Below are 24,112 nucleotides of genomic sequence, written 5' to 3'. Positions count from 1 at the left end.
TTATAACTCTGCAGGTTTGTGAATTACAGTGCCCCTGAGCTCCTTTCTTCAACTCGCTTTCTTGTGACCTGGCCGCAACACCGCAGGATGGCTTCAGGCCCTAATCTGGTTCCGGCCCGGCATGCTGAGCCTTTGGTTAATTCCTCTTCCTGGTGGGAAATGAGAGTTAAATTTGCCCGTCCAGACACCTCCAGCTAGCCTCTCATTGGTTCTCGCTATTCCTGTTCATCTTCCACAGAAATTGCAAACTGGGCCAAACAGGAGGTTAAAGGGACTGACTCTCCAAGTGGGGAGAGTGTTAGGAAAGCGTCTGGAATGTTGCACCCGAGTACCAGGGGAGGAAAACTGAGACATATTTGAACACGTCTCCCGATCACATGGTTGATCATACTCTAGGTTCCACATGCATGTTTTAGCTGAAGGAAGAATACCTTAAACCTGGGTAGTTGAAACCCGTGGAATGGGTACCATGCAATATGACTTCAAAGGGTCTTCATTTGCTCACCGCACCTCTCCAATCCTATCACTGCTGCGTTTATGCCCCTGTACACATGCTTGATTCTCTTTCGGAGACATAGCAATCCATAGGTTTTAAGATACTTACTAGTCAGGTACATTCTTAGGCGTTTAATATGGGGTGTTGAGTCCATTTCGTTGAGCAAGGAGTAGCTCTTGTCTATTCCATATTTGGCTTAAGGAACTTTATCTGTGCTCATTTCAATCTCTGGTTTTATGCAGCACCCCAACTCACCTTTACCCTTAAGCAAGCATAAGTTGGTTTTCTAAATTTGAGACCCTGTTCTGTTCTGTAATTCAGTTCCTGTGTAGCCAAGTTTCCATTCCGTGTATTACTGATATCTTATGATGTTTCTTTTTCTGTGTGACTTATTTCAGTTAGAATCATCATACCTGAATCCACTCATTGTGCTGCTCCGGGCCTGATGACACAGATTTCATTGCTGAGTGATATTGCTTTGTAAGTAAATACCACAACTTCTTTATCCATTTTTCACTTTCTGCGATGTTGAACTTGTACTGTAAACGAGGTTCTTGTAAACAGAGCCGTTCCAAACTTTGGGGTGGCTGTGTCTTTTTTATTTTAATTTCCCTAAGCTATAGGACCATAAGTGGAAGTGCCCTAGGCTCTGTTGCTTTGTTTTTTAGATGTTTCAGGAAACACCATACACTTCTCCCAAGTGTCTGTTGGCAATTTACATCCCGCCCATCAGCATAACAAGGCTCCCAGTTCTCAATGGCCTGTTGCCTTTCTGGATTTTACACTTTTTTCAGATGGCCCTTTTGGCCGGGGGGAAGTGAGACTTCATTGTAGTGCAGATTTCCTTTGCAAGCTTGCTTGGTTGGCCAAAAAGGGCGTATGCGTTTTTTCCTGAATATATTCAGGAGAAAACGCATACGCCGTTTTTGGCCAAGTGCATCATTGTGGACGTTCTGCCTCTTTTCCTATGCTTTCAATGCAATTCCAGTCTACCTCCTGAAATCGGTTTCCTGCAATTCTGCCCCTCTTTCAAGTCCTCTTGGCAGCCTTACTTCAGTCTATTTTTGGACGATAGCTGTCATTTATAACTCTGCAGGTTTGTGAATTACAGTGCCCCTGAGCTCCTTTCTTCAACTCGCTTTCTTGTGACCTGGCCGCAACACCGCAGGATGGCTTCAGGCCCTAATCTGGTTCCGGCCCAGCATGCTGAGCCTTTGGTTAATTCCTCTTCCTGGTGGGAAATGAGAGTTAAATTTGCCCGTCCAGACACCTCCAGCTAGCCTCTCATTGGTTCTCGCTATTCCTGTTCATCTTCCGCAGAAATTGCAAACTGGGCCAAACAGGAGGTTAAAGGGACTGACTCTCCAAGTGGGGAGAGTGTTAGTAAAGCGTCTGGAATGTTGCACCCGAGTACCAGGGGAGGAAAACTGAGACATATTTGAACACGTCTCCCGATCACATGGTTGATCATACTCTAGGTTCCACATGCATGTTTTAGCTGAAGGAAGAATACCTTAAACCTGGGTAGTTGAAACCCGTGGAATGGGTACCATGCAATATGACTTCAAAGGGTCTTCATTTGCTCACCGCACCTCTCCAATCCTATCACTGCTGCGTTTATGCCCCTGTACACATGCTTGATTCTCTTTCGGAGACATAGCAATCCATAGGTTTTAAGATACTTACTAGTCAGGTACATTCTTAGGCGTTTAATATGGGGTGTTGAGTCCATTTCGTTGAGCAAGGAGTAGCTCTTGTCTATTCCATATTTGGCTTAAGGAACTTTATCTGTGCTCATTTCAATCTCTGGTTTTATGCAGCACCCCAACTCACCTTTACCCTTAAGCAAGCATAAGTTGGTTTTCTAAATTTGAGACCCTGTTCTGTTCTGTAATTCAGTTCCTGTGTAGCCAAGTTTCCATTCCGTGTATTACTGATATCTTATGATGTTTCTTTTTCTGTGTGACTTATTTCAGTTAGAATCATCATACCTGAATCCACTCATTGTGCTGCTCCGGGCCTGATGACACAGATTTCATTGCTGAGTGATATTGCTTTGTAAGTAAATACCACAACTTCTTTATCCATTTTTCACTTTCTGCGATGTTGAACTTGTACTGTAAACGAGGTTCTTGTAAACAGAGCCGTTCCAAACTTTGGGGTGGCTGTGTCTTTTTTATTTTAATTTCCCTAAGCTATAGGACCATAAGTGGAAGTGCCCTAGGCTCTGTTGCTTTGTTTTTTAGATGTTTCAGGAAACACCATACACTTCTCCCAAGTGTCTGTTGGCAATTTACATCCCGCCCATCAGCATAACAAGGCTCCCAGTTCTCAATGGCCTGTTGCCTTTCTGGATTTTACACTTTTTTCAGATGGCCCTTTTGGCCGGGGGGAAGTGAGACTTCATTGTAGTGCAGATTTCCTTTGCAAGCTTGCTTGGTTGGCCAAAAAGGGCGTATGCGTTTTTTCCTGAATATATTCAGGAGAAAACGCATACGCCCTTTTTGGCCAAGTGCATCATTGTGGACGTTCTGCCTCTTTTCCTATGCTTTCAATGCAATTCCAGTCTACCTCCTGAAATCGGTTTCCTGCAATTCTGCCCCTCTTTCAAGTCCTCTTGGCAGCCTTACTTCAGTCTATTTTTGGACGATAGCTGTCATTTATAACTCTGCAGGTTTGTGAATTACAGTGCCCCTGAGCTCCTTTCTTCAACTCGCTTTCTTGTGACCTGGCCGCAACACCGCAGGATGGCTTCAGGCCCTAATCTGGTTCCGGCCCAGCATGCTGAGCCTTTGGTTAATTCCTCTTCCTGGTGGGAAATGAGAGTTAAATTTGCCCGTCCAGACACCTCCAGCTAGTCTCTCATTGGTTCTCGCTATTCCTGTTCATCTTCCGCAGAAATTGCAAACTGGGCCAAACAGGAGGTTAAAGGGACTGACTCTCCAAGTGGGGTGAGTGTTAGTAAAGCGTCTGGAATGTTGCACCCGAGTACCAGGGGAGGAAAACTGAGACATATTTGAACACGTCTCCCGATCACATGGTTGATCATACTCTAGGTTCCACATGCATGTTTTAGCTGAAGGAAGAATACCTTAAACCTGGGTAGTTGAAACCCGTGGAATGGGTACCATGCAATATGACTTCAAAGGGTCTTCATTTGCCCACCGAACCTCTCCAATCCTATCACTGCTGCGTTTATGCCCCTGTACACATGCTTGATTCTCTTTCGGAGACATAGCAATCCATAGGTTTTAAGATACTTACTAGTCAGGTACATTCTTAGGCGTTTAATATGGGGTGTTGAGTCCATTTCGTTGAGCAAGGAGTAGCTCTTGTCTATTCCATATTTGGCTTAAGGAACTTTATCTGTGCTCATTTCAATCTCTGGTTTTATGCAGCACCCCAACTCACCTTTACCCTTAAGCAAGCATAAGTTGGTTTTCTAAATTTGAGACCCTGTTCTGTTCTGTAATTCAGTTCCTGTGTAGCCAAGTTTACATTCCGTGTATTACTGATATCTTATGATGTTTCTTTTTCTGTGTGACTTATTTCAGTTAGAATCATCATACCTGAATCCACTCATTGTGCTGCTAATGGCCTGATGACACAGATTTCATTGCTGAGTGATATTGCTTTGTAAGTAAATACCACAACTTCTTTATCCATTTTTCACTTTCTGCGATGTTGAACTTGTACTGTAAACGAGGTTACTGTAAACAGAGCCGTTCCAAACTTTGGGGTGGCTGTGTCTTTTTGATTTTAATTTCCCTAAGCTATAGGACCATAAGTGGAAGTGCCCTAGGCTCTGTTGCTTTGTTTTTTAGATGTTTCAGGAAACACCATACACTTCTCCCGAGTGGTTGTTGGCAATTTACATCCCGCCCATCAGCATAACAAGGCTCCCAGTTCTCCATGGCCTGTCCTGCCTTTCTGGATTTTACACTTTTTTCAGATGGCCCTTTTCACCGGGGGGAAGTGAGACTTCATGGTAGTGCAGATTTCCTTTGCAAGCTTGCTTGGTTGGCCAAAAAGGGCGTATGCGTTTTTTCCTGAATATATTCAGGAAAAAACGCATACGCCCATTTTGGCCAAGTGCATCATTGTGGACGTTGTGCCTCTTTTCCTATGCTTTCAATGCAATTCCAGTCTACCTCCTGAAATCGGTTTCCTGCAATTCTGCCCCGCTTTCAAGTCCTCTTGGCAGCCTTACTTCAGTCTATTTTTGGACGATAGCTGTCATTTATAACTCTGCAGGTTTGTGAATTACAGTGCCCCTGAGCTCCTTTCTTCAACTCGCTTTCTTGTGACCTGGCCGCAACACCGCAGGATGGCTTCAGGCCCTAATCTGGTTCCGGCACGGCACGCTGAGCCTTTGGTTATTTCCTCTTCCTGGTGGGAAATGAGAGTTAAATTTGCCCGTCCAGACACCTCCAGCTAGTCTCTCATTGGTTCTCGTTATTCCTGTTCATCTTCCGCAGAAATTGCAAACTGGGCCAAACAGGAGGTTAAAGGGACTGACTCTCCAAGTGGGGAGAGTGTTAGTAAAGCGTCTGGAATGTTGCACCCGAGTACCAGGGGAGGAAAACTGAGACATATTTGAACACGTCTCCCGATCACATGGTTGATCATACTCTAGGTTCCACATGCATGTTTTAGCTGAAGGAAGAATACCTTAAACCTGGGTAGTTGAAACCCGTGGAATGGGTACCATGCAATATGACTTCAAAGGGTCTTCATTTGTTCACCGAACCTCTCCAATCCTATCACTGCTGCGTTTATGCCCCTGTACACATGCTTGATTCTCTTTCGGAGACATAGCAATCCATAGGTTTTAAGATACTTACTAGTCAGGTACATTCTTAGGCGTTTAATATGCGGTGTTGAGTCAATTTCGCTGAGCAAGGAGTAGCTCTTGTCTATTCCATATTTGGCTTAAGGAACTTTATCTGTGCTCATTTCAATCTCTGTTTTTATGCAGCACCCCAACTCACCTTTACCCTTAAGCAAGAATAAGTTGGTTTTCTAAATTTGAGACCCTGTTCTGTTCTGTAATTCAGTTCCTGTGTAGCCAAGTTTACATTCCGTGTATTACTGATATCTTATGATGTTTCTTTTTCTGTGTGACTTATTTCAGTTAGAATCATCATACCTGAATCCACTCATTGTGCTGCTAAGGGCCTGATGACACAGATTTCATTGCTGAGTGATATTGCTTTGTAAGTAAATACCACAACTTCTTTATCCATTTTTCACTTTCTGCGATGTTGAACTTGTACTGTAAACGAGGTTCTTGTAAACAGAGCCGTTCCAAACTTTGGGGTGGCTGTGTCTTTTTTATTTTAATTTCCCTAAGCTATAGGACCATAAGTGGAAGTGCCCTAGGCTCTGTTGCTTTGTTTTTTAGATGTTTCAGGAAACACCATACACTTCTCCCAAGTGTCTGTTGGCAATTTACATCCCGCCCATCAGCATAACAAGGCTCCCAGTTCTCAATGGCCTCTTGCCTTTCTGGATTTTACACTTTTTTCAGATGGCCCTTTTGACCGGGGGGAAGTGAGACTTCATTGTAGTGCAGATTTCCTTTGCAAGCTTGCTTGGTTGGCCAAAAAGGGCGTATGTGTTTTTTCCTTAATATATTCAGGAAAAAACGCATACGCCCTTTTTGGCCAAGTGCATCATTGTGGACGTTCTGCCTCTTTTCCTATGCTTTCAATGCAATTCCAGTCTACCTCCTGAAATCGGTTTCCTGCAATTCTGCCCCGCTTTCAAGTCCTCTTGGCAGCCTTACTTCAGTCTATTTTTGGACGATAGCTGTCATTTATAACTCTGCAGGTTTGTGAATTACAGTGCCCCTGAGCTCCTTTCTTCAACTCGCTTTCTTGTGACCTGGCCACAACACCGCAGGATGGCTTCAGGCCCTAATCTGGTTCCGGCCCGGCATGCTGAGCCTTTGGTTAATTCCTCTTCCTGGTGGGAAATGAGAGTTAAATTTGCCCGTCCAGACACCTCCAGCTAGCCTCTCATTGGTTCTCGCTATTCCTGTTCATCTTCCACAGAAATTGCAAACTGGGCCAAACAGGAGGTTAAAGGGACTGACTCTCCAAGTGGGGAGAGTGTTAGTAAAGCGTCTGGAATGTTGCACCCGAGTACCAGGGGAGGAAAACTGAGACATATTTGAACACGTCTCCCGATCACATGGTTGATCATACTCTAGGTTCCACATGCATGTTTTAGCTGAAGGAAGAATACCTTAAACCTGGGTAGTTGAAACCCGTGGAATGGGTACCATGCAATATGACTTCAAAGGGTCTTCATTTGCTCACCGCACCTCTCCAATCCTATCACTGCTGCGTTTATGCCCCTGTACACATGCTTGATTCTCTTTCGGAGACATAGCAATCCATAGGTTTTAAGATACTTACTAGTCAGGTAGATTCTTAGGCGTTTAATATGGGGTGTTGAGTCCATTTCGTTGAGCAAGGAGTAGCTCTTGTCTATTCCATATTTGGCTTAAGGAACTTTATCTGTGCTCATTTCAATCTCTGGTTTTATGCAGCACCCCAACTCACCTTTCCCCTTAAGCAAGCATAAGTTGGTTTTCTAAATTTGAGACCCTGTTCTGTTCTGTAATTCAGTTCCTGTGTAGCCAAGTTTCCATTCCGTGTATTACTGATATCTTATGATGTTTCTTTTTCTGTGTGACTTATTTCAGTTAGAATCATCATACCTGAATCCAGTCATTGTGATGCTCTGGGCCTGATGACACAGATTTCATTGCTGAGTGATATTGCTTTGTAAGTAAATACCACAACTTCTTTATCCATTTTTCACTTTCTGCGATGTTGAACTTGTACTGTAAACGAGGTTCTTGTAAACAGAGCCGTTCCAAACTTTGGGGTGGCTGTGTCTTTTTTATTTTAATTTCCCTAAGCTATAGGACCATAAGTGGAAGTGCCCTAGGCTCTGTTGCTTTGTTTTTTAGATGTTTCAGGAAACACCATACACTTCTCCCAAGTGTCTGTTGGCAATTTACATCCCGCCCATCAGCATAACAAGGCTCCCAGTTCTCAATGGCCTGTTGCCTTTCTGGATTTTACACTTTTTTCAGATGGCCCTTTTGGCCGGGGGGAAGTGAGACTTCATTGTAGTGCAGATTTCCTTTGCAAGCTTGCTTGGTTGGCCAAAAAGGGCGTATGCGTTTTTTCCTGAATATATTCAGGAGAAAACGCATACGCCCTTTTTGGCCAAGTGCATCATTGTGGACGTTCTGCCTCTTTTCCTATGCTTTCAATGCAATTCCAGTCTACCTCCTGAAATCGGTTTCCTGCAATTCTGCCCCTCTTTCAAGTCCTCTTGGCAGCCTTACTTCAGTCTGTTTTTGGACGATAGCTGTCATTTATAACTCTGCAGGTTTGTGAATTACAGTGCCCCTGAGCTCCTTTCTTCAACTCGCTTTCTTGTGACCTGGCCGCAACACCGCAGGATGGCTTCAGGCCCTAATCTGGTTCCGGCCCAGCATGCTGAGCCTTTGGTTAATTCCTCTTCCTGGTGGGAAATGAGAGTTAAATTTGCCCGTCCAGACACCTCCAGCTAGCCTCTCATTGGTTCTCGCTATTCCTGTTCATCTTCCGCAGAAATTGCAAACTGGGCCAAACAGGAGGTTAAAGGGACTGACTCTCCAAGTGGGGAGAGTGTTAGTAAAGCGTCTGGAATGTTGCACCCGAGTACCAGGGGAGGAAAACTGAGACATATTTGAACACGTCTCCCGATCACATGGTTGATCATACTCTAGGTTGAACATGCATGTTTTAGCTGAAGGAAGAATACCTTAAACCTGGGTAGTTGAAACCCGTGGAATGGGTACCATGCAATATGACTTCAAAGGGTCTTCATTTGCTCACCGAACCTCTCCAATCCTATCACTGCTGCGTTTATGCCCCTGTACACATGCTTGATTCTCTTTCGGAGACATAGCAATCCATAGGTTTTAAGATACTTACTAGTCAGGTACATTCTTAGGCGTTTAATATGGGGTGTTGAGTCCATTTCGTTGAGCAAGGAGTAGCTCTTGTCTATTCCATATTTGGCTTAAGGAACTTTATCTGTGCTCATTTCAATCTCTGGTTTTATGCAGCACCCCAACTCACCTTTACCCTTAAGCAAGAATAAGTTGGTTTTCTAAATTTGAGACCCTGTTCTGTTCTGTAATTCAGTTCCTGTGTAGCCAAGTTTACATTCCGTGTATTACTGATATCTTATGATGTTTCTTTTTCTGTGTGACTTATTTCAGTTAGAATCATCATACCTGAATCCACTCATTGTGCTGCTAAGGGCCTGATGACACAGATTTTATTGCTGAGTGATATTGCTTTGTAAGTAAATACCACAACTTCTTTACCCATTTTTCACTTTCTGCGATGTTGAACTTGTACTGTAAACGAGGTTCTTGTAAACAGAGCCGTTCCAAACTTTGGGGTGGCTGTGTCTTTTTGATTTTAATTTCCCTAAGCTATAGGACCATAAGTGGCAGTGCCCTAGGCTCTGTTGCTTTGTTTTTTAGATGTTTCAGGAAACACCATACACTCCTCCCGAGTGTCTGTTGGCAATTTACATCCCGCCCATCAGCATAACAAGGCTCCCAGTTCTCCATGGCCTGTCCTGCCTTTCTGGATTTTACACTTTTTTCAGATGGCCCTTTTCACCGGGGGGAAGTGAGACTTCATGGTAGTGCAGATTTCCTTTGCAAGCTTGCTTGGTTGGCCAAAAAGGGCGTATGCGTTTTTTCCTGAATATATTCAGGAAAAAACGCATACGCCCTTTTTGGCCAAGTGCATCATTGTGGACGTTCTGCCTCTTTTCCTATGCTTTCAATGCAATTCCAGTCTACCTCTTGAAATCGGTGTCCTGCAATTCTGCCCCGCTTTCAAGTCCTCTTGGCAGCCTTACTTCAGTCTATTTTTGGACGATAGCTGTCATTTATAACTCTGCAGGTTTGTGAATTACAGTGCCCCTGAGCTCCTTTCTTCAACTCGCTTTCTTGTGACCTGGCCGCAACACCGCAGGATGGCTTCAGGCCCTAATCTGGTTCCGGCCCGGCATGCTGAGCCTTTGGTTAATTCCACTTCCTGGTGGGAAATGAGAGTTAAATTTGCCCGTCCAGACACCTCCAGCTAGCCTCTCATTGGTTCTCGCTATTCCTGTTCATCTTCCGCAGAAATTGCAAACTGGGCCAAACAGGAGGTTAAAGGGACTGACTCTCCAAGTGGGGAGAGTGTTAGTAAAGCGTCTGGAATGTTGCACCCGAGTACCAGGGGAGGAAAACTGAGACATATTTGAACACGTCTCCCGATCACATGGTTGATCATACTCTAGGTTCCACATGCATGTTTTAGCTGAAGGAAGAATACCTTAAACCTGGGTAGTTGAAACCCGTGGAATGGGTACCATGCAATATGACTTCAAAGGGTCTTCATTTGCTCACCGAACCTCTCCAATCCTATCACTGCTGCGTTTATGCCCCTGTACACATGCTTGATTCTCTTTCGGAGACATAGCAATCCATAGGTTTTAAGATACTTACTAGTCAGGTACATTCTTAGGCGTTTAATATGCGGTGTTGAGTCCATTTCGTTGAGCAAGGAGTAGCTCTTGTCTATTCCATATTTGGCTTAAGGAACTTTATCTGTGCTCATTTCAATCTCTGGTTTTATGCAGCACCCCAACTCACCTTTACCCTAAAGCAAGAATAAGTTGGTTTTCTAAATTTGAGACCCTGTTCTGTTCTGTAATTCAGTTCCTGTGTAGCCAAGTTTACATTCCGTGTATTACTGATATCTTATGATGTTTCTTTTTCTGTGTGTCTTATTTCAGTTAGAATCATCATACCTGAATCCACTCATTGTGCTGCTAAGGGCCTGATGACACAGATTTCATTGCTGCGTGATATTGCTTTGTAAGTAAATACCACAACTTCTTTATCCATTTTTCACTTTCTGCGATGTTGAACTTGTACTGTAAACGAGGTTCTTGTAAACAGAGGCGTCCCAAACTTTGGGGTGGCTGTGTCTTTTTGATTTTAATTTCCCTAAGCTATAGGACCATAAGTGGAAGTGCCCTAGGCTCTGTTGCTTTGTTTTTTAGATGTTTCAGGAAACACCATACACTTCTCCCAGGTGTCTGTTGGCAATTTACATCCCGCCCATCAGCATAACAAGGCTCCCAGTTCTCAATGGCCTGTTGCCTTTCTGGATTTTACACTTTTTTCAGATGGCCCTTTTGACCGGGGGGAAGTGAGACTTCATTGTAGTGCAGATTTCCTTTGCAAGCTTGCTTGGTTGGCCAAAAAGGGCGTATGCGTTTTTTCCTGAATATATTCAGGAAAAAACGCATACGCCCTTTTTGTCCAAGTGCGTCATTGTGGACGTTCTACCTCTTTTCCTATGCTTTCAATGCAATTCCAGTCTACCTCCTGAAATCGGTTTCCTGCAATTCTGCCCCGCTTTCAAGTCCTCTTGGCAGCCTTACTTCAGTCTATTTTTGGACGATAGCTGTCATTTATAACTCTGCAGGTTTGTGAATTACAGTGCCCCTGAGCTCCTATCTTCAACTCGCTTTCTTGTGACCTGGCCGCAACACCACAGGATGGCTTCAGGCCCTAATCTGGTTCCGGCCCGGCATGCTGAGCCTTTGGTTAATTCCTCTTCCTGGTCGGAAATGAGAGTTAAATTTGCCCGTCCAGACACCTCCAGCTAGCCTCTCATTGGTTCTCGCTATTCCTGTTCATCTTCCGCAGAAATTGCAAACTGGGCCAAACAGGAGGTTAAAGGGACTGACTCTCCAAGTGGGGAGAGTGTTAGTAAAGCGTCTGGAATGTTGCACCCGAGTACCAGGGGAGGAAAACTGAGACATATTTGAACACGTCTCCCGATCACATGGTTGATCATACTCTAGGTTCCACATGCATGTTTTAGCTGAAGGAAGAATACCTTAAACCTGGGTAGTTGAAACCCGTGGAATGGGTACCATGCAATATGACTTCAAAGGGTCTTCATTTGCTCACCGAACCTCTCCAATCCTATCACTGCTGCGTTTATGCCCCTGTACACATGCTTGATTCTCTTTCGGAGACATAGCAATCCATAGGTTTTAAGATACTTACTAGTCTGGTACATTCTTAGGCGTTTAATATGGGGTTTTGAGTCCATTTCGTTGAGCAAGGAGTAGCTCTTGTCTATTCCATATTTGACTTAAGGAACTTTATCTGTGCTCATTTCAATCTCTGGTTTTATGCAGCACCCCAACTCACCTTTACCCTTAAGCAAGCATAAGTTGGTTTTCTAAATTTGAGACCCTGTTCTGTTCTGTAATTCAGTTCCTGTGTAGCCAAGTTTACATTCCGTGTATTACTGATATCTTATGATGTTTCTTTTTCTGTGTGACTTATTTCAGTTAGAATCATCATACCTGAATCTACTCATTATGCTGCTACGGGCCTGATGACATAGATTTCATTGCTGAGTGACACTGCATTGTACATAAGTACCACAAGTTCTTTATCCATTTTTCACTTTCTGCGATGTTGAACTTGTACTGTAAACGAGGTTCTTGTAAACAGAGCCGTTCCGAACTTTGGGGTGGCTGTGTCTTTTTGATTTTAATTTTCCTAAGCTATAGGACCATAAGTGGAAGTGCCCTAGGCTCTGTTGCTTTGTTTTTTAGACGTTTCAGGAAACACCATACACTTCTCCCAAGTGTCTGTTGGCAATTTACATCCCGTCCATCAGCATAACAAGGCTCCCAGTTCTCAATGGCCTGTTGCCTTTCTGGATTTTACACTTTTTTCAGATGGCCCTTTTGACCGGGGGGAAGTGAGACTTCATTGTAGTGCAGATTTCCTTTGCAAGCTTGCTTGGTTGGCCAAAAAGGGCGTATGCGTTTTTTCCTTAATATATTCAGGAAAAAACGCATACGCCCTTTTTGGCCAAGTGCATCATTGTGGACGTTCTGCCTCTTTTCCTATGCTTTCAATGCAATTCCAGTCTACCTCCTGAAATCGGTTTCCTGCAATTCTGCCCCGCTTTCAAGTCCTCTTGGCAGCCTTACTTCAGTCTATTTTTGGACGATAGCTGTCATTTATAACTCTGCAGGTTTGTGAATTACAGTGCCCCTGAGCTCCTTTCTTCAACTCGCTTTCTTGTGACCTGGCCGCAACACCGCAGGATAGCTTCAGGCCCTAATCTGGTTCCGGCCCGGCACGCTGAGCCTTTGCTTAATTCCTCTTCCTGGTGGGAAATTAGAGTTAAATTTGCCCGTCCAGACACCTCCAGCTAGTCTCTCATTGGTTCTCGCTATTCCTGTTCATCTTCCGCAGAAATTGCAAACTGGGCCAAACAGGAGGTTAAAGGGACTGACTCTCCAAGTGGGGAGAGTGTTAGTAAAGCGTCTGGAATGTTGCACCCGAGTACCAGGGTACGAAAACTGAGACATATTTGAACACGTCTCCCGATCACATGGTTGATCATACTCTAGGTTCCACATGCATGTTTTAGCTGAAGGAAGAATACCTTAAACCTGGGTAGTTGAAACCCGTGGAATGGGTACCATGCAATATGACTTCAAAGGGTCTTCATTTGCTCACCGAACCTCTCCAATCCTATCACTGCTGCGTTTATGCCCCTGTACACATGCTTGATTCTCTTTCGGAGACATAGCAATCCATAGGTTTTAAGATACTTACTAGTCTGGTACATTCTTAGGCGTTTAATATGGGGTTTTGAGTCCATTTCGTTGAGCAAGGAGTAGCTCTTGTCTATTCCATATTTGACTTAAGGAACTTTATCTGTGCTCATTTCAATCTCTGGTTTTATGCAGCACCCCAACTCACCTTTACCCTTAAGCAAGCATAAGTTGGTTTTCTAAATTTGAGACCCTGTTCTGTTCTGTAATTCAGTTCCTGTGTAGCCAAGTTTACATTCCGTGTATTACTGATATCTTATGATGTTTCTTTTTCTGTGTGACTTATTTCAGTTAGAATCATCATACCTGAATCTACTCATTATGCTGCTATGGGCCTGATGACATAGATTTCATTGCTGAGTGACACTGCATTGTACATAAGTACCACAAGTTCTTTATCCATTTTTCACTTTCTGCGATGTTGAACTTGTACTGTAAACGAGGTTCTTGTAAACAGAGCCGTTCCGAACTTTGGGGTGGCTGTGTCTTTTTGATTTTAATTTTCCTAAGCTATAGGACCATAAGTGGAAGTGCTCTAGGCTCTGTTGCTTTGTTTTTTAGACGTTTCAGGAAACACCATACACTTCTCCCAAGTGTCTGTTGGCAATTTACATCCCGTCCATCAGCATAACAAGGCTCCCAGTTCTCAATGGCCTGTTGCCTTTCTGGATTTTACACTTTTTTCAGATGGCCCTTTTGACCGGGGGGAAGTGAGACTTCATTGTAGTGCAGATTTCCTTTGCAAGCTTGCTTGGTTGGCCAAAAAGGGCGTATGCGTTTTTTCCTTAATATATTCAGGAAAAAACGCATACGCCCTTTTTGGCCAAGTGCATCATTGTGGACGTTCTGCCTCTTTTCCTATGCTTTCAATGCAATTCCAGTCTACCTCCTGAAATCGGTTTCCTGCAATTCTGCCCCGCTTTCAAGTCCTCTTGGCAGCCTTACTTCAGTCTATTTTTGGACGATAGCTGTCATTTATAACTCTGCAGGTTTGTGAATTACAGTGCCCCTGAGCTCCTTTCTTCAACTCGCTTTCTTGTGACCTGGCCGCAACACCGCAGGATGGCTTCAGGCCCTAATCTGGTTCCGGCCCGGCACGCTGAGCCTTTGCTTAATTCCTCTTCCTGGTGGGAAATGAGAGTTAAATTTGCCCGTCCAGACACCTCCAGCTAGTCTCTCATTGGTTCTCGCTATTCCTGTTCATCTTCCGCAGAAATTGCAAACTGGGCCAAACAGGAGGTTAAAGGGACTGACTCTCCAAGTCGGGAGAGTGTTAGTAAAGCGTCTGGAATGTTGCACCCGAGTACCAGGGTACGAAAACTGAGACATATTTGAACACGTCTCCCGATCACATGGTTGATCATACTCTAGGTTCCACATGCATGTTTTAGCTGAAGGAAGAATACCTTAAACCTGGGTAGTTGAAACCCGTGGAATGGGTACCATGCAATATGACTTCAAAGGGTCTTCATTTGCTCACCGAACCTCTCCAATCCTATCACTGCTGCGTTTATGCCCCTGTACACATGCTTGATTCTCTTTCGGAGACATAGCAATCCATAGGTTTTAAGATACTTACAAGTCAGGAACATTCTTAGGCGTTTAATATGGGGTGTTGAGTCCATTTCGTTGAGCAAGGAGTAGCTCTTGTCTATTCCATATTTGGCTTAAGGAACTTTATCTGTGCTCATTGCAATCTCTGGTTTTATGCAGCACCCCAACTCACCTTTACCCTTAAGCAAGCATAAGTTGTTTTTCTAAATTTGAGACCCTGTTCTGTTCTGTAATTCAGTTCCTGTGTAGCCAAGTTTCCATTCCCTGTATTACTGATATCTTATGATGTTTCTTTTTCTGTGTGACTTATTTCAGTTAGAATCATCATACCTGAATCCACTCATTGTGCTGCTAAGGGCCTGATGACACAGATTTCATTGCTGAGTGATATTGCTTTGTAAGTAAATACCACAACTTCTTTATCCATTTTTCACTTTCTGCGATGTTGAACTTGTACTGTAAACGAGGTTCTTGTAAACAGAGCCGTTCCAAACTTTGGGGTGGCTGTGTCTTTTTGATTTTAATTTCCCTAAGCTATAGGACCATAAGTGGAAGTGCCCTAGGTTCTGTTGCTTTGTTTTTTAGATGTTTCAGGAAACACCATACACTTCTCCCGAGTGGTTGTTGGCAATTTACATCCCGCCCATCAGCATAACAAGGCTCCCAGTTCTCCATGGCCTGTCCTGCCTTTCTGGATTTTACACTTTTTTCAGATGGCCCTTTTGACCGGGGGGAAGTGAGACTTCATTGTAGTGCAGATTTCCTTTGCAAGCTTGCTTGGTTGGCCAAAAAGGGCGTATGCGTTTTTTCCTGAATATATTCAGGAAAAAACGCATACGCCCTTTTTGGCCAAGTGCATCATTGTGGACGTTCTGCCTCTTTTCCTATGCTTTCAATGCAATTCCAGTCTACCTCCTGAAATCGGTTTCCTGCAATTCTGCCCCGCTTTCAAGTCCTCTTGGCAGCCTTACTTCAGTCTATTTTTGGACGATAGCTGTCATTTATAACTGCAGGTTTGTGAATTACAGTGCCCCTGAGCTCCTTTCTTCAACTCGGTTTCTTTTGAGCTGGCCGCAACACCGCAGGATGGCTTCAGGCCCTAATCTGGTTCCGGTACGGAACGCTGAGCCTTTGGTTATTTCCTCTTCCTGTTGCGAAATGAGAGTTAAATTTGCCCGTCCAGACACCTCCAGCTAGCCTCTCATTGGTTCTCGCTATTCCTGTTCATCTTCCGCAGAAATTGCAAACTGTGCCAAACAGGAGGTTAAAGGCGCTGACTCTCCAAGTGGGGAGAGTGTTAGTAAAGCGTCTGGAATGTTGCACCCGAGTACCACGGGAGGAAAACTGAGACATATTTGAACACGTCTCTCGATCACATGGTTGATCATACTCTGGGTTCCACATGCATGTTTTAGCTGAAGGAAGAATACCTAAAACCTGGGTAGTTGAAACCCGTGTAATGGGTACCATGCAATATGACTTCAAAGGGTCTTCATTTGCTCACCGAACCTCTCCAATCCTATCACTGCTGCGTTTATGCCCCTGTACACATGCTTGATTCTCTTTCGGAGACATAGCAATCCATAGGTTTTAAGATACTTACTAGTCAGGTACATTCTTCGGCGTTTAATATGCGGTGTTGTGTCCATTTCGTTGAGCAAGGAGTAGCTCTTGTCTATTCCATATTTGACTTAAGGAACTTTATCTGTGCTCATTTCAATCTCTGGTTTTATGCAGCACCCCAACTCACCTTTCCCCTTAAGCAAGCATAAGTTGGTTTTCTAAATTTGAGACCCTGTTCTGTTCTGTAATTCACTTCCTGTGTAGTCAAGTTTACATTCCATGTATTACTGATATCTTATGATGTTTCTTTTTCTGTGTGACTTATTTCAGTTAGAATCATCATACCTGAATCCACTCATTGTGCTGCTAAGGGCCTGATGACACAGATTTCATTGCTGAGTGATATTGCTTTGTAAGTAAATACCACAACTTCTTTATCCATTTTTCACTTTCTGCGATGTTGAACTTGTACTGTAAACGAGGTTCTTGTAAACAGAGCCGTTCCAAACTTTGGGGTGGCTGTGTCTTTTTGATTTTAATTTCCCTAAGCTATAGGACCATAAGTGGAAGTGCCCTAGGTTCTGTTGCTTTGTTTTTTAGATGTTTCAGGAAACACCATACACTTCTCCCGAGTGGTTGTTGGCAATTTACATCCCGCCCATCAGCATAACAAGGCTCCCAGTTCTCCATGGCCTGTCCTGCCTTTCTGGATTTTACACTTTTTTCAGATGGCCCTTTTGACCGGGGGGAAGTGAGACTTCATGGTAGTGCAGATTTCCTTTGCAAGCTTGCTTGGTTGGCCAAAAAGGGCGTATGCGTTTTTTCCTGAATATATTCAGGAAAAAACGCATACGCCCTTTTTGGCCAAGTGCATCATTGTGGACGTCCTTCCTCTTTTCCTATGCTTTCAATGCAATTCCAGTCTACCTCCTGAAATCGGTTTCCTGCAATTCTGCCCCGCTTTCAAGTCCTCTTGGCAGCCTTACTTCAGTCTATTTTTGGACGATAGCTGTCATTTATAACTCTGCAGGTTTGTGAATTACAGTGCCCCTGAGCTCCTTTCTTCAACTCGCTTTCTTGTGACCTGGCCGCAACACCGCAGGATGGCTTCAGGCCCTAATCTGGTTCCGGCCCGGCACGCTGAGCCTTTGCTTAATTCCTCTTCCTGGTGGGAAATGAGAGTTAAATTTGCCCGTCCAGACACCTCCAGCTAGTCTCTCATTGGTTCTCGCTATTCCTGTTCATCTTCCGCAGAAATTGCAAACTGGGCCAAACAGGAGGTTAAAGGGACTGACTCTCCAAGTGGGGAGAGTGTTAGTAAAGCGTCTGGAATGTTGCACCCGAGTACCAGGGTACGAAAACTGAGACATATTTGAACACGTCTCCCGATCACATGGTTGATCATACTCTAGGTTCCACATGCATGTTTTAGCTGAAGGAAGAATACCTTAAACCTGGGTAGTTGAAACCCGTGGAATGGGTACCATGCAATATGACTTCAAAGGGTCTTCATTTGCTCACCGAACCTCTCCAATCCTATCACTGCTGCGTTTATGCCCCTGTACACATGCTTGATTCTCTTTCGGAGACATAGCAATCCATAGGTTTTAAGATACTTACAAGTCAGGAACATTCTTAGGCGTTTAATATGGGGTGTTGAGTCCATTTCGTTGAGCAAGGAGTAGCTCTTGTCTATTCCATATTTGGCTTAAGGAACTTTATCTGTGCTCATTGCAATCTCTGGTTTTATGCAGCACCCCAACTCACCTTTACCCTTAAGCAAGCATAAGTTGTTTTTCTAAATTTGAGACCCTGTTCTGTTCTGTAATTCAGTTCCTGTGTAGCCAAGTTTCCATTCCCTGTATTACTGATATCTTATGATGTTTCTTTTTCTGTGTGACTTATTTCAGTTAGAATCATCATACCTGAATCCACTCATTGTGCTGCTAAGGGCCTGATGACACAGATTTCATTGCTGAGTGATATTGCTTTGTAAGTAAATACCACAACTTCTTTATCCATTTTTCACTTTCTGCGATGTTGAACTTGTACTGTAAACGAGGTTCTTGTAAACAGAGCCGTTCCAAACTTTGGGGTGGCTGTGTCTTTTTGATTTTAATTTCCCTAAGCTATAGGACCATAAGTGGAAGTGCCCTAGGTTCTGTTGCTTTGTTTTTTAGATGTTTCAGGAAACACCATACACTTCTCCCGAGTGGTTGTTGGCAATTTACATCCCGCCCATCAGCATAACAAGGCTCCCAGTTCTCCATGGCCTGTCCTGCCTTTCTGGATTTTACACTTTTTTCAGATGGCCCTTTTGACCGGGGGGAAGTGAGACTTCATTGTAGTGCAGATTTCCTTTGCAAGCTTGCTTGGTTGGCCAAAAAGGGCGTATGCGTTTTTTCCTGAATATATTCAGGAAAAAACGCATACGCCCTTTTTGGCCAAGTGCATCATTGTGGACGTTCTGCCTCTTTTCCTATGCTTTCAATGCAATTCCAGTCTACCTCCTGAAATCGGTTTCCTGCAATTCTGCCCTGCTTTCAAGTCCTCTTGGCAGCCTTACTTCCGTCTATTTTTGGACGATAGCTGTCATTTATAACTCTGCAGGTTTGTGAATTACAGTGCCCCTGAGCTCCTTTCTTCAACTCGCTTTCTTGTGACCTGGCCGCAACACCGCAGGATGGCTTCAGGCCCTAATCTGGTTCCGGCACGGCACGCTGAGCCTTTCATTATTTCCTCTTCCTGGTGGGAAATGAGAGTTAAATTTGCCCGTCCAGACACCTCCAGCTAGTCTCTCATTGGTTCTCGCTATTCCTGTTCATCTTCTGCAGAAATTGCAAACTGGGCCAAACAGGAGGTTAAAGGCGCTGACTCTCCAAGTGGGGAGAGTGTTAGTAAAGCGTCTGGAATGTTGCACCCGAGTACCAGGGGAGGAAAACTGAGACATATTTGAACACGTCTCCCGTTCACATGGTTGATCATACTTGGGTTCCACATGCATGTTTTAGCTGAAGGAAGAATACCTTAAACCTGGAGAGTTAAGACCCGTGTAATGGGTACCATGCAATATGACTTCAAAGGGTCTTCATTTGTTCACCGAACCTCTCCAATCCTATCACTGCTGCGTTTATGCCCCTGTACACATGCTTGATTCTCTTTCGGAGACATAGCAATCCATAGGTTTTAAGATACTTACTAGTCAGGTACATTCTTAGGCGTTTAATATGCGGTGTTGAGTCCATTTCGTTGAGCAAGGAGTAGCTCTTGTCTATTCCATATTTGACTTAAGGAACTTTATCTGTGCTCATTTCAATCTGTGGTTTTATGCAGCACCCCAACTCACCTTTCCCCTTAAGCAAGCATAAGTTGGTTTTCTAAATTTGAGACCCTGTTCTGTTCTGTAATTCAGTTCCTGTGTAGCCAAGTTTACATTCCGTGTATTACTGATATCTTATGATGTTTCTTTTTCTGTGTGACTTACTTCAGTTAGAATCATCATACCTGAATCCACTAATTGTGCTGCTAAGGGCCTGATGACACAGATTTCATTGCTGAGTGATATTGTTTTGTAAGTTAATACCACAACTTCTTTATCCATTTTTCACTTTCTGCGATGTTGAACTTGTACTGTAAACGAGGTTCTTGTAAACAGAGCCGTTCCAAACTTTGGGGTGGCTGTGTCTTTTTGATTTTAATTTCCCTAAGCTATAGGACCATAAGTGGAAGTGCCCTAGGCTCTGTTGCTTTGTTTTTTAGATGTTTCAGGAAACACCATACACTTCTCCCAGGTGTCTGTTGGCAATTTACATCCCGCCCATCAGCATAACAAGGCTCCCAGTTCTCCATGGCCTGTCCTGCCTTTCTGGATTTTACACTGTTTTCAGATGGCCCTTTTGACCGGGGGGAAGTGAGACTTCATTGTAGTGCAGATTTCCTTTGCAAGCTTGCTTGGTTGGCCAAAAAGGGCGTATGCGTTTTTTCCTGAATATATTCAGGAAAAAACGCATACGCCCTTTTTGGCCAAGTGCATCATTGTGGACGTTCTGCCTCTTTTCCTATGCTTTCAATGCAATTCCAGTCTACCTCCTGAAATCGGTTTCCTGCAATTCTGCCCCGCTTTCAAGTCCTCTTGGCAGCCTTACTTCAGTCTATTTTTGGACGATAGCTGTCATTTATAACTCTGCAGGTTTGTGAATTACAGTGCCCCTGAGCTCCTTTCTTCAACTCGCTTTCTTTAGAGCTGGCCGCAACACCGCAGGATGGCTTCAGGCCCTAATCTGGTTCCGGTACGGCACGCTGAGCCTTTGGTTATTTCCTCTTCCTGGTGGGAAATGAGAGTTAAATTTGCCCGTCCAGACACCTCCAGCTAGCCTCTCATTGGTTCTCGCTATTCCTGTTCATCTTCCGCAGAAATTGCAAACTGGGCCAAACAGGAGGTTAAAGGCGCTGACTCTCCAAGTGGGGAGAGTGTTAGTAAAGCGTCTGGAATGTTGCACCCGAGTATCAGGGGAGGAAAACTGAGACATATTTGAACACGTCTCCCGTTCACATGGTTGATCATTCTTGGGTTCCACATGCATGTTTTAGCTGAAGGAAGAATACCTTAAACCTGGAGAGTTGAGACCCGTGGAATGGGTACCATGCAATATGACTTCAAAGGGTCTTCATTTGCTCACCGAACCTCTCCAATCCTATCACTGCTGCGTTTATGCCCCTGTACACATGCTTGATTCTCTTTTGGAGACATAGCAATCCATAGGTTTTACAATACTTACTAGTCAGGTACATTCTTAGGCGTTTAATATGCGGTGTTGAGTCCATTTCGTTGAGCAAGGAGTAGCTCTTGTCTATTCCATATTTGACTTAAGGAACTTTATCTGTGCTCATTTCAATCTCTGGTTTTATGCAGCACCCCAACTCACCTTTACCCTTAAGCAAGCATAAGTTGGTTTTCTAAATTTGAGACCCTGTTCTGTTCTGTAATTCAGTTCCTGTGTAGCCAAGTTTACATTCCGTGTATTACTGATATCTTATGATGTTTCTTTTTCTGTGTGACTTATTTCAGTTAGAATCATCATACCTGAATCCACTCATTGTGATGCTAAGGGCCTGATGACATAGATTTCATTGCTGAGTGATATTGCTTTGTAAGTAAATACCACAACTTCTTTATCCATTTTTCACTTTCTGCGATGTTGAACTTGTACTGTAAACGAGGTTCTTGTAAACAGAGGCGTCCCAAACTTTGGGGTGGCTGTGTCTTTTTGATTTTAATTTCCCTAAGCTATAGAACCATAAGCGGCAGTGCCCTAGGCTCTGTTGCTTTGTTTTTTAGATGTTTCAGGAAACACCATACACTTCTCCCGAGTGTCTGTTGGCAATTTACATCCCGCCCATCAGCATAACAAGGCTCCCAGTTCTCCATGGCCTGTCCTGCCTTTCCGGATTTTACACTTTTTTCAGATGGCCCTTTTGACCGGGGGGAAGTGAGACTTCATTGTAGTGCAGATTTCCTTTGCAAGCTTGCTTGGTTGGCCAAAAAGGGCGTATGCGTTTTTTCCTGAATATATTCAGGAATAATTTGCCCGTCCAGACACCTCCAGCTAGCCTCTCATTGGTTCTCGCTATTCCTGTTCATCTTCCGCAGAAATTGCAAACTGGGCCAAACAGGAGGTTAAAGGCGCTGACTCTCCAAGTGGGGAGAGTGTTAGTAAAGCGTCTGGAATGTTGCACCCGAGTACCAGGGGAGGAAAACTGAGACTTATTTGAACACGTCTCCCGTTCACATGGTTGATCATACTTGGGTTCCACATGCATGTTTTAGCTGAAGGAAGAATACCTTAAACCTGGAGAGTTGAGACCCGTGGAATGGGTACCATGCAATATGACTTCAAAGGGTCTTCATTTGCTCACCGAACCTCTCCAATCCTATCACTGCTGCGTTTATGCCCCTGTACACATGCTTGATTCTCTTTTGGAGACATAGCAATCCATAGGTTTTACGATACTTACTAGTCAGGTACATTCTTAGGCGTTTAATATGCGGTGTTGAGTCCATTTCGTTGAGCAAGGAGTAGCTCTTGTCTATTCCATATTTGACTTAAGGAACTTTATCTGTGCTCATTTCAATCTCTGGTTTTATGCAGCACCCCAACTCACCTTTACCCTTAAGCAAGCATAAGTTGGTTTTCTAAATTTGAGACCCTGTTCTGTTCTGTAATTCAGTTCCTGTGTAGCCAAGTTTACATTCCGTGTATTACTGATATCTTATGATGTTTCTTTTTCTGTGTGACTTATTTCAGTTAGAATCATCATACCTGAATCCACTCATTGTGATGCTAAGGGCCTGATGACATAGATTTCATTGCTGAGTGATATTGCTTTGTAAGTAAATACCACAACTTCTTTATCCATTTTTCACTTTCTGCGATGTTGAACTTGTACTGTAAACGAGGTTCTTGTAAACAGAGGCGTCCCAGACTTTGGGGTGGCTGTGTCTTTTTGATTTTAATTTCCCTAAGCTATAGGACCATAAGTGGCAGTGCCCTAGGCTCTGTTGCTTTGTTTTTTAGATGTTTCAGGAAACACCATACACTTCTCCCGAGTGTCTGTTGGCAATTTACATCCCGCCCATCAGCATAACAAGGCTCCCAGTTCTCCATGGCCTGTCCTACCTTTCTGGATTTTACACTTTTTTCAGATGGCCCTTTTGACCGGGGGGAAGTGAGACTTCATTGTAGTGCAGACTTCCTTTGCAAGCTTGCTTGGTTGGCCAAAAAGGGCGTATGCATTTTTTCCTGAATATATTCAGGAATAATTTGCCCGTCCAGACACCTCCAGCTAGTCTCTCATTGGATCTCGCTATTCCTGTTCATCTTCCGCAGAAATTGCAAGCTGGGCCAAACAGGAGGTTAAAGGCGCTGACTCTCCAAGTGGGGAGAGTGTTAGTAAAGCGTCTGGAATGTTGCACCCGAGTACCAGGGGAGGAAAACTGAGACATATTTGAACACGTCTCCCGTTCACATGGTTGATCATACTTGGGTTCCACATGCATGTTTTAGCTGAAGGAAGAATACCTTAAACCTGGAGAGTTGAGACCCGTGGAATGGGTACCATGCAATATGACTTCAAAGGGTCTTCATTTGCTCACAGAACCTCTCCAATCCTATCACTGCTGTTTATGCCCCTGTACACATGCTTGATTCTCTTTTGGAGACATAGCAATCCATAGGTTTTACGATACTTACTAGTCAGGTACATTCTTAGGCGTTTAATATGCGGTGTTGAGTCCATTTCGTTGAGCAAGGAGTAGCTCTTGTCTATTCCATATTTGACTTAAGGAAGTTTATCTGTGCTCATTTCAATCTCTGGTTTTATGCAGCACCCCAACTCACCTTTACCCTTAAGCAAGCATAAGTTGGTTTTCTAAATTTGAGACCCTGTTCTGTTCTGTAATTCAGTTCCTGTGTAGCCAAGTTTACATTCCGTGTATTACTGATATCTTATGATGTTTTTTTTCTGTGTGACTTATTTTAGTTAGAATCATCATACCTGAATCCACTCATTGTGATGCTAAGGGCCTGATGACATAGATTTCATTGCTGAGTGATATTGCTTTGTAAGTAAATACCACAACTTCTTTATCCATTTTTCACTTTCTGCGATGTTGAACTTGTACTGTAAACGAGGTTCTTGTAAACAGAGGCGTCCCAAACTTTGGGGTGGCTGTGTCTTTTTGATTTTAATTTCCCTAAGCTATAG

The 24,112-nt window shown here is 43.8% G+C and overlaps 1 long non-coding RNA gene across 2 annotated transcripts in view; it reads left to right on the top strand.

Annotated features, from left to right (window-relative positions):
* Positions 1-24,112, top strand: part of LOC307177822 — a 222,066-nt gene that overhangs the window by 41,724 nt on the left and 156,230 nt on the right. Inside the window, exons 1-2 of one of the 2 annotated variants that reach the window (XR_013825095.1) lie at positions 10,147-10,448; positions 19,838-19,919. The exons of the other annotated variant lie outside the window; for it this stretch is intronic. This is a non-coding gene — a long non-coding RNA (uncharacterized lncRNA). Of the gene's footprint in view, positions 1-10,146; positions 10,449-19,837; positions 19,920-24,112 lie in introns of those variants that run through there. 2 annotated transcript variants of the gene reach the window in all.

This window comes from Stenella coeruleoalba (genome assembly GCF_951394435.1).
Source record: "Stenella coeruleoalba genome assembly, chromosome: 19".
Taxonomy (NCBI): domain Eukaryota; kingdom Metazoa; phylum Chordata; class Mammalia; order Artiodactyla; family Delphinidae; genus Stenella; species Stenella coeruleoalba.
The sequence above is the reverse complement of the archived record's forward strand: the minus strand, read 5'-3'. Positions and strand labels throughout refer to the sequence as shown.